This window comes from Lissotriton helveticus, chromosome 6 (genome assembly GCF_964261635.1).
Source record: "Lissotriton helveticus chromosome 6, aLisHel1.1, whole genome shotgun sequence".
Lineage (NCBI taxonomy): Eukaryota > Metazoa > Chordata > Amphibia > Caudata > Salamandridae > Lissotriton > Lissotriton helveticus.
Window position 1 is genome coordinate 721,160,169 of NC_136067.1, and position 19,413 is coordinate 721,179,581.

The following is a 19,413-nucleotide window of genomic DNA, read 5'->3' on the forward strand; positions in this document are numbered from 1 at the left end:
TCTGCTGCACCTGACCCTGGATTGGCACACACTGACCAGCAGGCGACCTGTGACACTTCAGGAATGCAGGCAATATACTTTCACTGTCTGGGGAGCTGTCCTCCCCTCCATCCTGTGCCAAGCTAAACCAGGGTCATCCAAATGGATCCCACTTCACTTTGGTAATTAATACTATGAGTCAAATCTTAAGGGTAAACATCAGAAGACCTACGCTTCAACCTTTGTATTATCATCTGCTTTTTAATGTTTGCATTATTTATCAGGTTAGTGGAGTTGTTTCGACCTGCTTCCATATCCTTGGGATATTAAGAAAAATTAAATGTTTTCTTCCTGCCGATGGTTTTAGGACAAAGCGATAGAAAAGGGGGGGGGGGTTAGGACAGCAGTCTCAGCCCTCATTATGTTGCGTTTGGACTACTGTAATAGTCTGTACCTGAATCTGAAAAAAAAACATGGGTACAGACTGCAGCTGGTTCAAAACGCGGTGCGGCGAGACTGCTGACTGGGATCCCCAGGTTTGCCTCCGTACGAGAGGGTCTCCGGCAACTACATTGGCTGCCTGTAACAAGACATGCACAATTCAAAGCCCTGTGCACTGTCTTCAAAGCTCCAATGGGCAGTGGCCCCGAGTTTTTGAGTAGGTGTTTAAAGTGGTATGTGCCGGGGAGAGCGCTTCGCTCGGCCGAAGGCAGACTAGTTGCGGTGCTATGAATAAAAAGGGTTAGTTGGGGAGGAAACAACTTCTCCTACTGTGCAGCAAAAGCCTGGAATAGCCTGCCGGCGCATCTCAGGAATGCCTCGGAGCACCTCTCGTTCAGAAAGGGGCATAAGACCTGGTTATTCAGGGATTAGATCCTTGTATGTTCTCTTGGGAGTCAGTATGTAGCGCCAGGACGCCCTTGGGTATAAGTGCGCTTTATAAGCTCCTAATAATAATAATAATTTACCCTGCATCTATTACTTTGCTTTTATCATGAGGTTATCGCTTCATTCAAACACAGCCTAAAGCTTTCAGTATAACCCTATGTAGGTGTCCCGCCATTACTTTATGCTTCCAGCTCAAATAGATCTGCTGACCTTGCTGAAGCAGTGGTCTTGCTGTTGCCTGGCAAGAGATAGACTATTCATCTGATTTTAGGGCTTATCAAAATGGTTCAATGGTAGCACTATCTCACTTGCAAATAAAGTTTCTCTCTACAGTTTTGCATCCTCAGTGTGCATGCTATCAGAAGTCTACTTTACGTACTTCTGTTTCTTAACCCTGCATGAAAATCTTGACCTTGAGTTGATCTTTCAATTGTTTCCTCTCCTTGTCTTCAAATGACCCTCTCCTTTTTCATTACATGTGATACCTTATCCCACCAACCATCTGCAAGAACTCACATACCCCCGAATAATGATCACAACTAACCACTACTAATTTAATGTATGAAATGGTCTCCTTGAGCACACAAGACTACCTTCAATAACCACTGAATTAACAACTAACTTTGAGTTCTGGATCAGTGTGCTGCCTGGTGTAAAGCGATTCTGTGCCTCGTCAGGGGTAGTAAGTGTTATATAAATGCGTTGACAATTTAATCATTTACTTCTCCTGATTTATGCAGCTGTGTTTGCAGATATCTTGAGGTATCCTTGCTTGTGTCCAAAGCTACAAATTAGTAAAAGCTACCACAGATAGGCTGATGTTCAACTCTTAAGAATGTGTAGCATGGAAATATAGATGCAACCAAGAGAATATGCATCCCATCTAATACTGAACATATTAACTTCAAACATATTGGTATAAACATTAATAGTGCTCTGTTTGTTTCCAGGTGAATGCAGATTACCTGAATGAGGCAAAAGAACAGTTGTGCACCAAAATTGTCTTCTACCAGGAAATCCGGTCAGTGCAGGAGCATGAACCTGCAGTACCCTTGCCTAGTACTGGCGAAAAAGTTAAACCACTGCTCTGTCTCTGGTAAGTATAGCAGCAGGCCAGCTGAAGCTGGGTATTGTTAGTGGTGCTTGTCATCGAGGGTGCTGGATCTTGGGCTGTTTGTAACTTCGGAGCTTAACATTTTTGCAAGGGCATTGTGTTATTCTAGCTTTCTTATGGTGCTGACCTAAATACAACCAGTTGGGTGATGGTAGGGTAATTGTAGCTGTCAACGTTTAAGCCATCAAATGTTAAATGTATTGCATTTTGTCAATACAATTTAAGGTAATATATGTTTGCTTTTAAGTTCCTTCAAGAAGTTTCAAATGTTATTGTCTATTCAATTTGAATGTTATTTTGCAGGGATATTTGAATACTTTTTTTCAATAATCGCACCATAATAACTTTTGTGAGCAAGTGGGAAAGGTCTATTTTTATGCAATAGAAGGAACTTTAGGAAGACTCAGAAAAGGAACACATTGTTCTGTGTGTTACATGCCAGTGTTTTAAATGGACTAGTCTAAATACTGTTGCACACTAACTTGTATGCCCAACTTTTGAAATTGCATCTCTTATATCGCTGTGAACAGGAACAGAATAGTATTATAAAATGTATGTTAATATGACTTTTGGTTAGTTAAGAAGACAACATTAAAAGATACTCCTCTTTCTATGTAGATAACCTGACTAAAAATTAAAGGTAGGCCTTACATACACCAAAAGATTAGCAAACCATTGTCATAAAGGAGGTTTATGAAGTGGGATTCAATTGTCATTATGGATAGGACTGACTACATTAGGCACATTAACAGATAATTAGCCAATACACAGGCATGTGCATATGAAAAGCTCAATTCTAACTACATTAGTACCATAACAAAGTACAATTTTACTAAACTTACAGAATGGAAACAACTGGAATACATCTCATTAGGATAGATCCTAGATTCCCAGCGATATATGCATTACCTAAAATACATAAGCCAGGTTCTTCCCGTTCTGGCAGATCATTCAATGTGGGCATTGATTTCTCCTCTGAGAAAATTTCGGAAAGTGTAGATCATTTTCTACATCCCTTAGTTTCAATATACCATTTTACAACCAAGATACTAAAGACATTCTTAGCAATTTGTCTGAAGTACAACGGACAATTGGCACAGGACTAGATATCTTAATTGTTTGCTCATTGTATACCGTCATAACAGCTACATATGGCACAAAAGCAAAAACCGTTTTTTCAATAGAGAAGCTACAGTACTGCACATACTTGGATGCTAACCAGAATATTTTTGCTAATTTTGGAGAGCAGTGTTTTCAAATATGAACAATACTGGTAAAAATAAAAATGGAACAGCTATGAGAACTAATTTTTACTCCATTGTACGCCAGTATTTACATGGGCTAGTCTCGGAAAAGCAACATATTTGGAACCACTGCTTCTTGGCCCCTCCCCACTCCCCTTCCAAAATATACGCTGAGTACATACTATTATGGGGCAGCTACATAGATGATGTAAGTAATGATCTATGAATTGGCAATGTAACACTCTGTGACTTTTTATCTTAATAGTAACAATGACAGCAATTTATTGCAAAATAGTGATTCTTCCCTTGAATATTTAGATGTTACACCAAAATAGCTAGTAAATATTACAGGCAACCAACATCCTGGAACTGTATATTACACGCTAAGCGTGCACATCCTAACTTAAAGAGATCTATGTTTGTCTGAAAATAAACAGCAAAATAAAAAGCCCAACATAACTTCTCTAGTTACATCTTTCACTTGCCAGAGTGGAGATGGATATATATATATATATATCCATCTCTACTCTGGCACCTTATGTCCATCTCCACTCTGGCAACTGAAAGGTGTAACTAGGGCAATTCTGCTGGGCTTTTTTTTCTCCTTTTTTTTTTTAGGTTAAAGTAGATCTCTAGTTAGGATGTGCACGCAGATGTGTGTGTATATGTGTATATATATATATATATATATATATATATATATCATGTGATCAAGGCCTGTTCAGTCTGAAATGCATTATGGCGGACTGTCTGCAATAAATAGTTTTTGCACTGGTAAATTGAGGTCCGTTGTCCGTCCTTAATATGGACAGGGAGCGGAGAATCTGATATAAATATCAAACACTGGAAGTTGCCCTCGAACGAAGATGCACTCACTGATAGGTTTTCCACTTTTAATGCAGATTGAAATCATGCCAACAGCTGACATCCCATCTCTTTAAACGGAGGCTTAACGCGCTTTAGGCATATCCAACCCTTGCTCACAGGCCAAGAGAGAGCTGATTAACATACCCACTGCACGAAATGCTGGAGTAAACTGAAAATTGAGCCCTGTGGTGCTGCTTGATTCATTAACTGCACCGAGGATAGCAGTAACCAGGGAAATTATGTTGGGCTTTTTGTTTTGCTGTTTATTTTAAGACAAAAGTTGATAACTTTTTAGATATATCATATACATGAACACACTCACCTCTGTGTAGTTCTAGTTAGATCAGGTATACCCATGAAACTGATTTTTGTTTTGTTATGTTATGTTATGTTATGTTAATAACTTTTATTAAGTGCGGCGATTACTCAAGGGTGTCCTGGCGCTAGCATATCTATCCTGAGGCAGCGAGCAAGGAGGAACTGAGTTTATTTAGCAAAAAGCCAGGTCTTCAAACTCTTCCTAAAGTCTAACAGATCAGTAGCGTTTCTTAGGTGAAACGTAAGGTCATTCCAGGCTTTCGCCACGCACACACCAAAGCTTTTGCCCCCCTTCCCCCCACCCACGCACAAAGCTTTCAGCTTAGCCCCTAACGAGTGAAGAGATCTTTTCGGAATGTACCACTGGAACAGCTGGTTCAAGTAGTCTGGGCCTTTGCCATGCAGAGCTTTGAAGACCATGCAAAGTGATTTGAAACGCACTCGACTCCTTATTTCCTTGGCGATGGAGGAGAATTTGATGTACCGGTCAGAAGTCTCGCCGCTGCATTTTGCAGCAGCTGAAGTTTATTCAGACTTTTTTGTTGAATATTCAAATACATGCTGTTACAGTAGTCCAGCCTCGACAGCACCAGAGCTGTGACCACTGTTTGGCGACTACCTAGGGGTAGGAATGACATTACTTTCCTGACCGTTCTAAGCACATATGCAGTTGATGATGTTCCTGCATTAACCTGATCCCCAAAGGTGAGTCTCTCATCCACAATTACTCCCAAATTCTTCACCTTTTTTGAAGGCAGAGGGAGAGTTTTGTATAATTTTCGTGCCGTTTGACAAATTGTATATATACTACAGATGCATTGTCTAACAGAGCCATGCCAATATACAGACGTGGACACATTATCCATGACCACATCTATCAGAGTGTTTTTAAAATAGATTGCCTATACCAATTGGCTTATACAAAACCTGAACGGTGCACGTAATTGTGGACTCTGCAACACGTGCCAATTTTCAAAGGACAAGTTAAGATATAACATTAAATGCTACAGAATAAATGACTTTACGTACTGTAACACTAAGTGCATGGCATATGTCAATAAAGGTTAATCTGTGTGGACAGCACCATCCACAATCTCAAGAAAGAATTCAAGAACAAGTTAGACACTAGACAGAGACTTTTCAGCTTTCCTCGATTTCTTAAATTATGTTTTTACCGAAAAATTGATCAAGGTGTACGATGCCCACAATTTCATTCCCAGGAGCTGCGAAAAAAAGAAATGTTGCTTCTGTGATATATTTATTGTTTTATGGCCCCTGACTCTGAATACAGCACTTGACCCTCGGTTTGCACACTACAATATGCACTTGCAGCCAAGCCGCACTCGACGAGGAACTTTCAGTAGGCACAGACATGCACTCCCACCTAAGGCCTGTCCCTAGAGGAGGTGTGCGTATTAAAGCCTGGTCGACTGTGAAGGCCCTGCTGGCTTAAGTGTCATGCATTTGCCTGCCTGCCTTCCTGCCTACCTTCATAGGGTACAAACTACACATGACGCTCTCCTTTTTTGTAGCCATTCCTGACCCTCAGGAAAATAATATTTCAGAAGGGAGGGTGAAAATGAAGACTGTTGGGTAAATTAAGTCACCTATTTTTGGAAAAACATCATTTTGAGCAACAATTGTTTGCACACATCTGGAAAGTGCAGTGGCATCATGTGCCAAGTCTTTAACAGTGCCGAATTATTGACTGAGCAGTACTGTAAGATAGCATTTATTTTGCATTAGTGCAATGGGAATGAAAAGTAAATGCTGTGTTACGGTACTGCTATGTAAACAAATCAGAAGAGTTTGTTTATTTACAAAGCAATACCAAATCAAAATATTTACCTTACTTTCCAATTCAACTAATGGGAAGTAGTTGCTCGGTAGCTGTACTACTTACAGATGGGAAGCCAGCTAATTAATGGGTAGAATCCAGTCTGGGGTTTGGTTTGGCCCTATGATAAAGGTTCTAATAAATAAAAAAAATAAAAATCATTAATATTTTGACGTATTTCACTTCAGTACATTAAAACATTTCACGTATTGAGCTCTGCTGTATTTGATGATTTTTAAACTGCTCCGCGCTTAACTCATCCCTCTGTGCACTCGAGGAGTAGTATAAAAAAGCTCACTCCAGATGAAAGGTTTGTGCTTATCTTCTGGAAACTCTAAGAAAATAGTGATACTATTCTATTAGTACACTAAGAGGCAAGTGAGTTGTCATATGTTCCCTATACGTGGCCTGGATTCTTGTTATAGAGGAAGCAACATTATAGGCCATTTTTCATAAAACAGGAGAGGTTTTGTACAGCGCGCATACTGAACTCCCATATTTGATGGTGCTCTGATATGTGGTAATAAAAAGAAGTCTCAATGAAAGAAAGTATTTCGATGGTTAATGCATTGTCCTTAAGTCTTGGAGTATGAGATTAGATTGGGAGGGGTTGGGCAGAATGTTGTTTTAATTATGAGAGAGTAGATCATGGTTTTAGCTGCAGATTTCGTTTTGATTAGGAGATAACTATTACATGTTCCTAACATAAGGTGCTGGAAAAAAATGCTATAATGTGGTGCAAAATTTCAATTTTTGTGCTGCAAAATGTCCTTATCAAAGATGCAGTATCCTGGGGGGGGGGTTAATTAGAAATTGGGATGAAAGATAACGATTGGCTAAACACTATAGGGGTGATTAGGATGTAGGGCGGATCGCCACAGCCCGCATGGCGGTGGCGATCTGCCCTACAACACACCTCGCCTGCCACCCATTTCCCCCCGCCATATTAGTATGGCGGCGGATCTCGGCGGATGGAAAGACCGTCCGCCGGATTCCGCTGGTCACACAGGTGACCGGCCGGAAAAGGAGCCTGATATGGTGGTGGTGTCTGATAGACACCGCCATCCATATTAGGAAGGCAGCGGGGAGCAGCCTGGAAAGGCATGCGGATTGTGCTTACGGGGGCCTTTGCGGGCCCCCAGGGTATTGGGGGTGCACACGGGGGGTACCTGTGGTACCCCCCTACATTGTCATGGACAAGGTGGCAGGCACCGCGCGGTGCCTGTCAACTTGTGCATGACAATGCACACAGTGCATTCGCAGCATTGTGGCGGGCGGTGCTGTGAGCACCGCCCGCCACAGTGCTGGGAATGGAGGATGCCACCACCACGGTGGCATCCTAATTGCAGGTGCAGGACCGCCGCACCACTGGCGGCCGGTCCCAGCTCTGCAAGGGTGGCGGGCAGACTAAAGTCTGCCTGCCATCGTAATTGGCCCCTATATGTTGAACCACAATCAGTACGACAGCAACATACTCATCAAATTCTATGGTATTGAAATAACAAAATCTAACCCCAGAGAGAGTGATGGGACCTTGATGTTAAGACAAACTCATGCTAGATTAGAGGACATTTACAGGGTACCAAACTAAGATAAAGAACTACAATTCTCTCTGGAATTATACTTAAATGTTATATGTCATCTGTATGTACGATCGTATGCAAATAGCTCAGCTACCTCAAAATATGTTATTACTCTCTGGCCACTATAATGAAATCTTGGTTAGGTTTATCTATTAGCCCTATCATAAAACTGGCATACCGAAATAGATTATGTGCCTAATTATTTATCTATTTGTTAACTTTTATCTACTCTACTACCTATTTTCTTTTTTTTATATTAACTCAGCATTTGAGTAAATTGAGCTGCTTTGAACACTAGAAACTTATTCATATCACCATTCTACACCGTTATTTTTTCTTCAGTTCTTTGTGTTGGAAATAATCTGCACTAAGAATCCACTATTCTTATAGCGCTATATTTTTGTATCCCAATATCATATACCAAATGTTTTGCCTTTCAAGGATCCTCACACGGCTTAAACTTTACTTTCCACATATTAAAATGGCTTCTCGCTACTGTACTATTTGTAGTGGCATTACTTTTATAGGCTTCAATATACGTTACTCTTCACATAACTCTATATCTTCTTGACTGCTTTAGTTTTATATAGTTATAACTAGACTACATAGAGTTTTTCCTAGCACTTCTGTCCATACCATTTAAATTCTTCTGTTCATCAGTATTGTGATTGTAATTATCAGTATACTTCCTTTGTTATCCTTCACCTTTCATCACAACATATTTCTGTCATATTTCAAAATAGTTTTTTCATTTTCAGTATACAGTTGGATTGTTATTGGAATTTTACTTTGACCATACAGTTCTTCGCAATGCGTCCACTATAGCACTTGTCTTCAATATACGTCCCATGCAAGTCATTTGCTTTCATTCCCTTAACATACTGTAAGTTAATCCTGCCTCAGCCATCAATTTAATGTATAACCGTCATTTCTTGTTTTCTCCATTTCGTGTTCTGTCCAACCACATATTCGATATTGATAGACATATCAATGTAATTCTCATTTTCCAAACCATTACAGTATGATGACCACTGACGCTGTTATACTTGCTGCACATCTTAACTGGGGTTATACGTCATTTCCTGTGGTAATTTTAAATAGGCTATTGTGTGCATTGCACATTCTGTATGGCTTTACTTTTACTAGCACTCCTCAAGGTAAGAACCACATTCCTGACTGACACGATAATTCTGTCTAATATTTTAAATTGATGGTTGATGCTGCTTTGGCCTAATTCTTGAGATAATATATTGTTTTAAGTTTGACTTATCACCCTCTTATTCTTAGGGCAGTTGGATCATACTTTATAAATACTTTCACATAATTTTGCATTTTCAATGTAACTTTTCTATCTACCTACAACCTCTACCCTGTCTATTTTGTACTAACCTACCAATTAGGTTTACTTTTTTTTTATAATTTCTTTATTAATTTTTAGGTTTACTTTTTTTTATAGCTTCTTTATTAATTTTCATCATACATGACCCCAATGACAATTCCCATGGATAGAAAAGGCCATCATGATCCGGACGAGTAGTACAATGATGTTACATTCCTTACCCAAAAATGTGTTTGTCACGTTATCCCCATATTCCTACCATTATCAAATACAGGCCTCTTACCCCTCCCTTGCGAGGGTTACACCTGCTTGTTGAGGGTCAACATGAATTGAAACAGTAATACCTTATGTACATGGTGTATTTTATAGAAAAGAGCAATGACTAAGGTAGGAGGAAAGTGAAAGAGCCAGCGATAGGAGGAATGCCAGAGGCAAGACATTGAAGGGGGGAGATTAATAAAAGGAATATATCTGTGTAAGAAAAAGGTCCCTTTCCCACATTCTTCAAATATCTTTTCTAAAATCTCTTTGTTCTATTCATAGAAGTCATCGACCAGGTCTATTAATCGAAATAAAAATATAAAATTAACACATCAAGAAACAGGAGTAGACTTTGTGGTAGCATACACTGCAATAACAGCCACAATTGTCCTGTCTCAATGATAACCCTCTTACACATTGCTTATGTATAGTACCATGTAAGGTACACACCAACTACTGTGGCTACTCCACTGTTATTGGTTGGTATATCTGCTGATTATCAAAGGACGTGTCTGTGAGGGCCCATCACCCTGGGTATCCTTGGTATGTAAAAACAGGTTCTAAATACAATCAAACATAGGGATGCGGTCCCGAATTTTGTGCAATATTTTGCTCATGTAGCTAATCTAAAATGTTTTGACGACCATTCTTGGTGGGTTAGTGTATTTATGGTATGCTAATGGCAGAGAACACAAATGTTTGCCAGAATTAAGGTTGTTGACATCCACTGTTTCCCATAAGAAGTGATGTCATTTGTGTCTGACATGTTGTGTAAGATGGCTAATTTGGCTGATTCTTTAAACAGGCTAGGACTGGTGTTGTGTATTTTATGTCAGCTGTCACAATATTTGGGTAATGTGATATGGGTGGAATGAGTCAGGCTTTTTTCATTTATATGGGGTCAAATACCATTTGTTTGGCACTTTAAAATATGGGAACTTGAGTCTGGATTCTCGAAGGTCCTGATCATGGATCCCTGTTAAGGCTGTGCAGTCCTTGTTTTTGTAGTCTATGTCAAAAGACTTTTGCCAATGTCTTAATTACAAGCCGCATGTGAAGACTGAGTATAACTTGTAAATAAGAATCTTATAGATGTTGGAGACTGTACTTCTGCGTTTCCCCGATGCTGCCAACTATTTTTGTATTGGTGATTCATGTAATAATATGGGGTCAGGACAAAAGCTACTTCTCAAACAGTACCTCAATTGCCTACGTTTCCATTGTTGTGAAAACAGTAGGCCAAAGTCATTATTAAGTGTTTTAAATTGTTTGAGTGTTTCGCCTTCGTAAAGGCCACCCATTGCTTTAATCCGCACAAACATCCCACATCACTCATCGAATCACTTCCCGTCCGTTCATGACATCAGCGCTGGACCATAGTGGCGCGTCTAGGTGTAGGTCATTCATCCCTATTTATGTACTGGAGTCCCTCCAACTTGTCAACATAGCATTTACTGTAGGCAAACAGCATGGTTTTCGAACTTTGTTTTACTGTACAGGATGCTTAAACCAGGCGGGGCGTTGAAAGAAGTATGCTACACTGATACCCACATTGCTTGTTTGGTGCTGTCATTCAGCAATTATACCAAGTGTGATAGTAGATATGCGAGGTAGTACAGATACATGTCTGGTAGGTGGAGCCCTCCTGGCTTTAGAAAGTTTAAACCTAGGTTTCCTGCTCACCCCCAAAGTCTTTGATGCATTTGTTTATAGCAAGTACTGTCATTTTAGGGATTTGGATCGGCATCATTCCTAGAACGTAATTAAATCTGCAGACCATCATCATTTTCACAACTTGCACTCTGCCCCACAACAAGAGTTGTACTGAGGAGGATCTAAGAAAGTCTGTGTCACTTTTAGTTGGTAAGGGTTGTAGGTTGTCCAGTGCCCTATTAACGAAAATGCCCAAATATTTCAATTTGGAGGTCTTACATGCAAACCCATAGTCATTAGCTGTGAGTGTAGTCGGGTATTTCGTTGGCACTAGTGATTTTTTACTCCAATTAATTCTCTACTGTGAGAATTCAGAAAAGGCGTTGAAAAGTGACAAAATGCATGGCATCGATTCATCAGGATCACTGAGCGTCAGAAGCATATCGTCTGCATATAACTTTCGGAAGCTCCACTGCAGTCTCTATTCCCTGTGTTTGATTTGTCTGTCTGATAGCAACTGATGATGGTTCTAAGACCACTTGAAACAAAAGTGGGGAGGTATGGCATCCCTGTATTGTCCTACCGTAGATAAGAAAGTCTGGGATATGTGCCCTTCCACAGTATATTTGCATGGTCGTGTCTGTATATATCTCCTTTTTTAATTTTGGCAAGAAATTTGGTCACATTCCTCCTCTTTCAAGCATATGAAATAAATATCCCTGCTCAACCCTGTCAGTTTCTTTTTTAGAGTCTAATGTCAGCAATATCTTGTCCTCTCAGTCTTTCCTCACCTGCCATAATATGTTGGTCAATAACCGCATGTGGTTACTTGATGATCAGCCAGTCACAAAGCCTACTAGTGATTCATGCATAAGGCTGGGTAAACATTTTCAGCCATTTCGCGAGCACTTTGGCTAATATTTCCATATCTGTGTTGATTAACGAAATTGGACGATAGTTGGTGCGTTGATTAGCATTGTTACCTAATCTCTACACCACAAACTGTGAGAGCTCAGGGACTGTTTGTTCCTATATTTTTTTACTTTGAATGCCACTAACCTACACGGTTATTGAAACAGTAGGAGAAGACACCTCACCCACTAAATGGTGGCATGCTTCATCCATGGTGTCTCCCCTCGTCCAGGTTGGTCAGTACCACCTGGATGGGCTCTACTGAAAATGCAAGCTCTTATATAATAGTATTCTGTCCAGATGCAGGGATCCAGCTAAAGTAACAATGTGTATGGGTAAACATTGGATAGTTTTATTCAGTGAGTACCCATATCATTATTAAAAATCTAAATTGGGATGCCCTATAAAAACACAATGGTTTCAACATCCCATTCTGCCAACATGTTTTGAGGGGACTCAAACAACCACATTAGTTATCACAGTAAACCAAACACAACCTCATCCGCTGGTGTGGACTCCTTCAACTGTAAATATATAAAGAATGCCTTAACTGCAGTCCTTCAAAAACACTCTGCTTATATATAAATATATATAGTGAGATCACGTTTGTGCTAGACACCACTATATATGGCATACGTGTGTGACTACTCTTAACTAGATAGTAACTTAACTCACCTTATTTAAGTTTAAGCCTGACATCATTGAATGTGAGCAAATGGGCATTTCCCTTTAATCAAACTCTTCAAGATAAATATCCATGAATATCCAGTCTTTGAAGACCACTAGCTTTGCCGCCCAGCAGTAAATCCTCAGATTATGCAGGGCAATACCCCGTCCCAGGGCTTCCGTGTCAGTTTGCCAGAGCAATAGTCTGCTGACATTGTCCACTTGATTGAAAAACTGATCGGGAACCACAAAAGGGGGTGCTCTGCAGGGTGTAGAGGAATTTGTGTCCGTATATCATCTTGTAAAGTGCCACTCTCCCCATCAACATTAAGGGCAAGATCTGCCAGTGCCCCACATCACTTATATACTGGGCTAATATCTTTTTTAGACTGTTATTCAAGAAGAGCTTCCGGTCCTTCGTAATGTAAATCCCCAGGTAAGTAAAGCCACTGGGGTTCCACCTATTAGGGCAGGACCCAGTCTCATTTGGCCTCCAGTCTGTTAGGGGGTAGGCCACTGATTTGTTCCAATTGATGCGAATGCCTGCTCAGGACCCAAATATGCACATAATCTCAGGAATCTGTAGAATGGAACAGTCTGAGTCTTCCAGGTATAGGTAAATATCATCCGCATGTAGGTAGACTACGTCCTCCCAGTGGGGATACTATCGCAAGCCGCGGATATGTGCATCTCTTTGTATCCACGCTGCTAATGACCTGATAGCCACGTTAAATAATAGGAGTGACAGTGGGCAGCCCAGCCTGGTTCTTCAACCCAGTGGCATTTCAGTCGACCCAGTACCATTCAGTCTCATTTGTGCCATGGAGTCCCTATAGATCAATTTAACCCAGTCCAAGAAGGACGGGCCAAAGCCCATTTTAGTCTGAAAGAGCATCAAACAGGGCCATTCCATGGAATCAACCACCTTTTCAGCTTCAGGAACAGGAGTGTTGCTAGGCAACCAAATAGGCGCCTGAGATTATGTTTCGGTGCTCTATATGCAATGAATCCCGATTGGTTTGTGGCCAGTAGAGAATCCACCCCTTTCAGCAGGCGGTTTGCCAAGACCTGCACCAGCACTTTGGTTTCAATATTGAGTAATAAGATTGGTCGATGAGATTCACATTCCACTAGCGGCTTTCCCTTCTTGTGGGTAAGCACAATTGAGGCTTGCCATAGGTCCTGTCCCCTGAACAAAGCCCGTAATGGATCACATTGTTTGTGAGTGGATACATTTTTTTAAGAACTCAATAGGTAGCCCGCCAAGGCCTGGGAATCTCCTACTTTTCATTTGTATCAGATATCTCGGCCTCCCTCGTACTCTGTGTATCCAGCTCTGTCTCCCTTTGCAGTTCACCAGCCAGCAGTTTCCCTGCCTTATCCCCGAGCTTGTGTATTCTCCCCTGTTTTGCCCACAATTGCGCTCTGGCTTTTTGCCGGACCAACCCCCCCACCCTATAACCTTATGCAGCAAGGTTAGAACTACCCACCCCCCAATGCGTGAGGCCCCCCTCCCTCCTTGGTTAACTGCTTTGCAACCAGTCCATGTGCCATGGCATGTGGTACATGAGATAGTGTGCCGTGGCCCAGCAGAACATCCAGAGACTGCCTAGAGGGTCATGTCGGAAGTAATTGGGGGATTACCACCAGTGGCTGCAGTTCGTCCTGTTGGTCCTCTGTAGCAGAGGTCTCCCCTTCGGTAGTTTCCTTGTCCATTTCCAATACCTCCCATCCATTTTCCATGGACCAGGCCTAGTGGTGCTGTATTTCTGCCCGTTCTGATTCCGCCTGGCCCCTAGTGGGGGTTAGCTCTGGGCAGTCACCGTGGTGTGCGCTTTGATCTCAATTTCCTCCAGTCATTAGGGCATTCCTTGGCGAGATCACTGGGAATTGGATGCCCCTTCGCCTCCAGCCATTTCCATGTCTCGGCAACTGCCCTGCAGTGTCACCGGAAAGTGGAGTGCAGTTGCATTAGGTGCCGCTTGACCTCTAGGAAGGTTTCTCTCTTCTTTTGCACTCTGGTGGTGTAGTCTAAATTAATGTTCAGTCACACACTCCAGTTGCCAGAAGCCAAGGAAGCATGCCACCTAAAAGTCATGCAACAATAGCTCTCAGTTCGGTGACCTTCCCAGCACCCGATAAGCGTGCTCCACTGTGAACAGTCTAGAGGGGTGACCTCCCAATCCCATCGAGCCCAGGAGGTCCTCAATGTACAATTCCGTGGAGGGTCCCTCCGCCATTTCAGAGACCCCCGCTATCAGGATATTATTGTGACACAAGCAACCCTCCGTCATCCAGCTTATTAGTCAGGGCGGCAGTCTCTTTCTCCATTAGTGCTAGTCGGTGGGGATCACTAGTCATCTTAGGTGTCAGTTTTATTAGTGCTGCCACAGTGTCACTAACCCTATCTGCAAGATTCTTGCGATCTGTCCAGAGCAGGCTCTCGCTCATTGTAAAGTCCAGTAACTTCTATTTGTATCTCCTACTCTAATCACTTGTCTCTATTCCTGGTCCCCCGGGGTCTGACCTAGTTTCATGTCTGACACCTATTACTTGTAAATACACCTCAGGTGATTCTCATTTTTCATACCAACTCTGACTTGATCTACATTGGTGATTGTCTACACAATCTTGTGTGAATCTTAGACTTCTCTTGAAAACCCCTTTGGCAACTTTTGAGTAACTAACCTAACCCATAGATTGTTGAACTCAGTTCAAATTTATTTATTCGAATGAATTCATGTTTTGAAAGAATTATATCTTTTGATTAATCTATAGGAAAAACATTTGTGGCCCTCCTGATGAAGTCACTTCCAGTGCCGAAACGCGCGTTGAGAACTTTCATCACCCAGCCACGCCATATCAGTTTCAGTCTACAAATGTTTGTTATAATCAAATGTATGTTTATGTAATATATGTTTATGTTCAATCAGTGTTCTTTGGATCAACTGCTCACCTGTTGTAACAAATGGTGAACACATTGTATCCGATATATAATGCATCAATTTTATTCTTTCTTGCTTTTTATGCCTAATTTTAGATACATTTGAATAAAGCTAGATTTCTACATGTTTTAAATAGTTGGCTTTCTCTTGCACTGAGTTCGGGTTATCCCCCATGTCATGTTAAAAATGTACTGATGTAATTTGAATTATTGTAACTGCCTAGGAATTTTTCTTCCATTGCAGAGTAGGCACACCTCCTGGGCCATCAAATCGATCTTGAACTTGATCGCTGTTTTGGTGTCATTGATGGCCATCAAAATAGCTGCTGTATGTGCCTCCAGGCTCCGGTTGATGACTTCCTGCATCTGGCTCCCCTTAGCCTCCAGCAATGTGAAGATGGCCTCTGGCTACTTTTGTTTCGCCACCTTGATGTGGACCCTTCTTAGTGATCAAGGTCCTGGTGCTGGGCCATCAGCGTCCTGCCGAGGCGATCATCTCCACTGCCACCTTGTCTTGCATCGGTGTAGCTGGTGCCCGATAACCAGTAAAACCCACTACCTCCCCCGCCACAGCGCAGGATGGGAATGGGCAGAGAAAAACACCAATCCTTAGTGGGCCATTACAGTCCCCCCCCCCCCGCCAGGCACAATCACCTTGGCCTCTGACCTCCTTCACACTCCTTGATGAGGGTCAAGCTGTGCTCTGGCCCATTGTCTGAGGCCGCCTTCCTGCCCTGATTGCCCCACTAGTCTGAGGCCTGCTCTCCGGTTGCAACCCTTTGCTTGGGCCCAACCAGGGGAGCTAAATCCGCGGAGGTCAGCCATGCGGTCAGTCAGTCCCGGCGACCAGCCACCACCTTGACTGTCCTCCAACGGGCCCTCTTCATCTCCTGACCCCCTAGGGCAGTTCCTCATGACCTTCCGAGTATTGCATCGGGAACCATCAGCTCCCAAGCGCCCCCTTGTTAAGTGTGCCTCCTTGGAACACTCCCATATTGTAGCAAAAAGGACTCTGCGGGCAATGGGCACTGGAGCGCAGAGGCACTCGACCGTTTCCATGTGTCCCCAGGCTACACCCATTTAGAAATGAATTGTTCCAGGGTAAGCGGGTATTTGTAAGTTTGTACGGTATATCTTCTCGACTAGCCTGTGGTCGATAAGAGTGTCGCCACCTGTTTATTAATGTTTAGCTGTGTCATCTGCTGCCGCCTCCCCATCTGTGAGCCTCTGCTCCAGTGGACTGTGAAAAATCCTGTTTCCCAAAAGATGTAGTTCAGCTGTAGGTGAATACGGCGAAGATAGCACATTTTCGGAGTAGTCGAGTGAGCCCACCTGATTCATTGAATCGCCACTGCCTTATGGTGTGGGCTGCAGTGTAGCTGGTTCGTGGCAACTGCTGAGGACACCTGCCCCATGGCATCCTATCAGTTTTGTCAGTATAGTAAGGCCCCTTTCTGCAGATCGGAAACATCAAGTTAGTAATGTGCATCCACTAGGCCTATATTCCGCAGCGCTCAACGTCTCTGCTTGCCCTCTTACAGCCACCTTGTGCCCCTTTCCTGAGTCATTTTGCTCCCCATTTTCTCAATTGCAGTCTCTAGGGTCTGGCACCTTTTCAGGGACAGTTTAAGCCGTAGTGCGGTGCCGGGCTTGCGGATCACTTCACATCTGTCGGCCATTTGGGTACAACCAAGTTCCGCACCTTATTACCATTTGGGGCTTGCTTCAGCCCCTTCCATTTATTTAGGCCCCTTTCTCCTTCACGGTTATTCAGTAGCATTTTCACTCCACAACCCTGTAACTTTGATACTATTAACCATGCTGTTAATATTTACCTTGTAAACCGCTGGTTCCTAACCTATACATCACGTTATGTCTATCCTCATTCTTTCAGCGGCACCTCTTATGTTTTTAACTGACTATTCTCTTCCATAACATTCCATTCACGAGGATGTTCTATATCTAAAGACATGTCCTTGCATAGATTATAATAAAAACGACTTTACTCGTTATCTCCAACTCTTATTATGGACCACTGCTTTTAAATGAAATATAACCTGGGCAACAGTCACACAGATCCAGATAATCATTTCCAAATGACTAGTCCTCACAAGTCTTATGCCCGTTTCCTTTGTATCAATATCTCTTTGCTCTCTTCCAGATTGTTACATTGCGCAGCATTCATGAGCGGTCACATTATCCGCCATCGGCTACCCCAGATTCCAATCCCTTACTCAGTAAGTTAACCAGTCATATATACGCATTGCGATTTAACGTTTTCCATCATTCTATTTTTACAATCCTTTTCTTCTTGCTACTCTTATAGGGTGAACTTTCTTACGGTAACATCTTTTATCAAAGCTTATGGACATGGCAGATTTTGCCTTGTGTTTTAGGCTTATATTCTGCTTTTCTTACTGTTTTACCTCAGACCTCTATAATCTATGTTCACTTATCACATGCTGTTAAAATGCATGGGCTTCTGCATCATAATACTGTTACCTGCACTCCCCGCTAGTTCTTTGACTCTTCTGGTTTATAAGCTCTCACATGCGATTCTCTGTTATTTTTTATGGGACTCTTTTTCTTATGTACAATTATTTTACCTTGATTGGCATACACTCTTCTTGAGATGCACAGTTGTATGCTTTTGGAATTATACTGACTGGTATGTCAATCATGGCTCTTCTATAACAGTGCATATGCTTTTTAAATTCTGTTTCACCATACTTATGGACCATTTTCTGCTCTCCTTCGCTTCCAAGTTTATACATCATTCTGTCTTGCAAAAAGTCTTGTATAAGGGACAAAGTATGCGTTGAATGATTGCTGTTGTACTCTTGATCATTCAAGACCTGAGCTGGCTATTATTGTATTCAGGATTACTGAAGAATTGTACCTGCACCTCAGGGTTGATGAGTCCCATATGAAGTTTACACAATCTGAAAAATACCAGTGAGGAGAGTACAGTTAAAGGATATATATCAGATAGACACAACAATGATGATTAAAGCAGAGCACATACGTGCTGATTGCTTTGAATCAGTTTTCCATCACATGGGCTGTACAAAAAGAACGTTTATTCCAGGCTAACATGTGATCTAATGCTGTCATAAATATCTAACAGTAGAAGAATGCGACCCCCTAAATGATATCTGTTTCATGGATGGTGCATATGAACACTCTTAATTTTATGACCTACTTTTTAGAGAACTAATGATAAGCCTTTAAGTGTTGTCTGATAGCGGCCCATTTTTCCGAGATGCTCCAGCTGCATATTATGATTCTCCAGATTCTAAGCAGTGAATGAGTCGAGAAGTATGTATTTGTGTGGTACTTGTATGTTGCAAACCTATTCAAAAGGCACTGTAGTGTTGTACATGGTGAGTGATAAGATCCACATACGATTGTAATGCCAGCTGCTTTTTAAGAACAATTGTGGATTGCTGTTTTATCATAATGTTATGTTAAGCTGTGCGTCTTCAGCTCTTCCCTAAATTTGGAGCAGGGTATGAGCAGTCCGGAATGATACAAGGATGTCTTTACAGTCCTGCATGGATAAAAGGAATATATTTTTATTTTTTTCTCCTTTTTTTTGGTTTATCCTTCGTTTCAGACTCATAATGCTGCAGGTGTGCAGAGTGCTACATATCTGCAGGAGATTGTGAGCGGCAGTTAGGCAGGGTTGCTGGTTGTGATGGCTTTGTAGAGGATGCAGCTAGATTTGAAGATGCTGTGGGTGGCAAAGGTAGCCCGTGGAGTTCCATCAGAGTGGATGTGATGTGATGTGGTTATATTTCTTCAGGCC

The 19,413-nt window shown here is 41.9% G+C and overlaps 1 protein-coding gene across 2 annotated transcripts in view; it reads left to right on the forward strand.

Moving 5' to 3' along the window:
- FBXL4 (F-box and leucine rich repeat protein 4) overlaps nt 1–19,413 on the forward strand; it is a 301,153-nt gene that overhangs the window by 26,769 nt on the left and 254,971 nt on the right. Inside the window, exons 2-3 of one of the 2 annotated variants that reach the window (XM_078648219.1) lie at nt 1,818–1,963; nt 17,767–17,842. The gene's annotated coding sequence lies outside the window, so the exon portion shown is untranslated. The remainder of the gene's footprint in view (nt 1–1,817; nt 1,964–17,766; nt 17,843–19,413) is intronic. The other variant, XM_078648220.1, reaches the window with a different exon arrangement.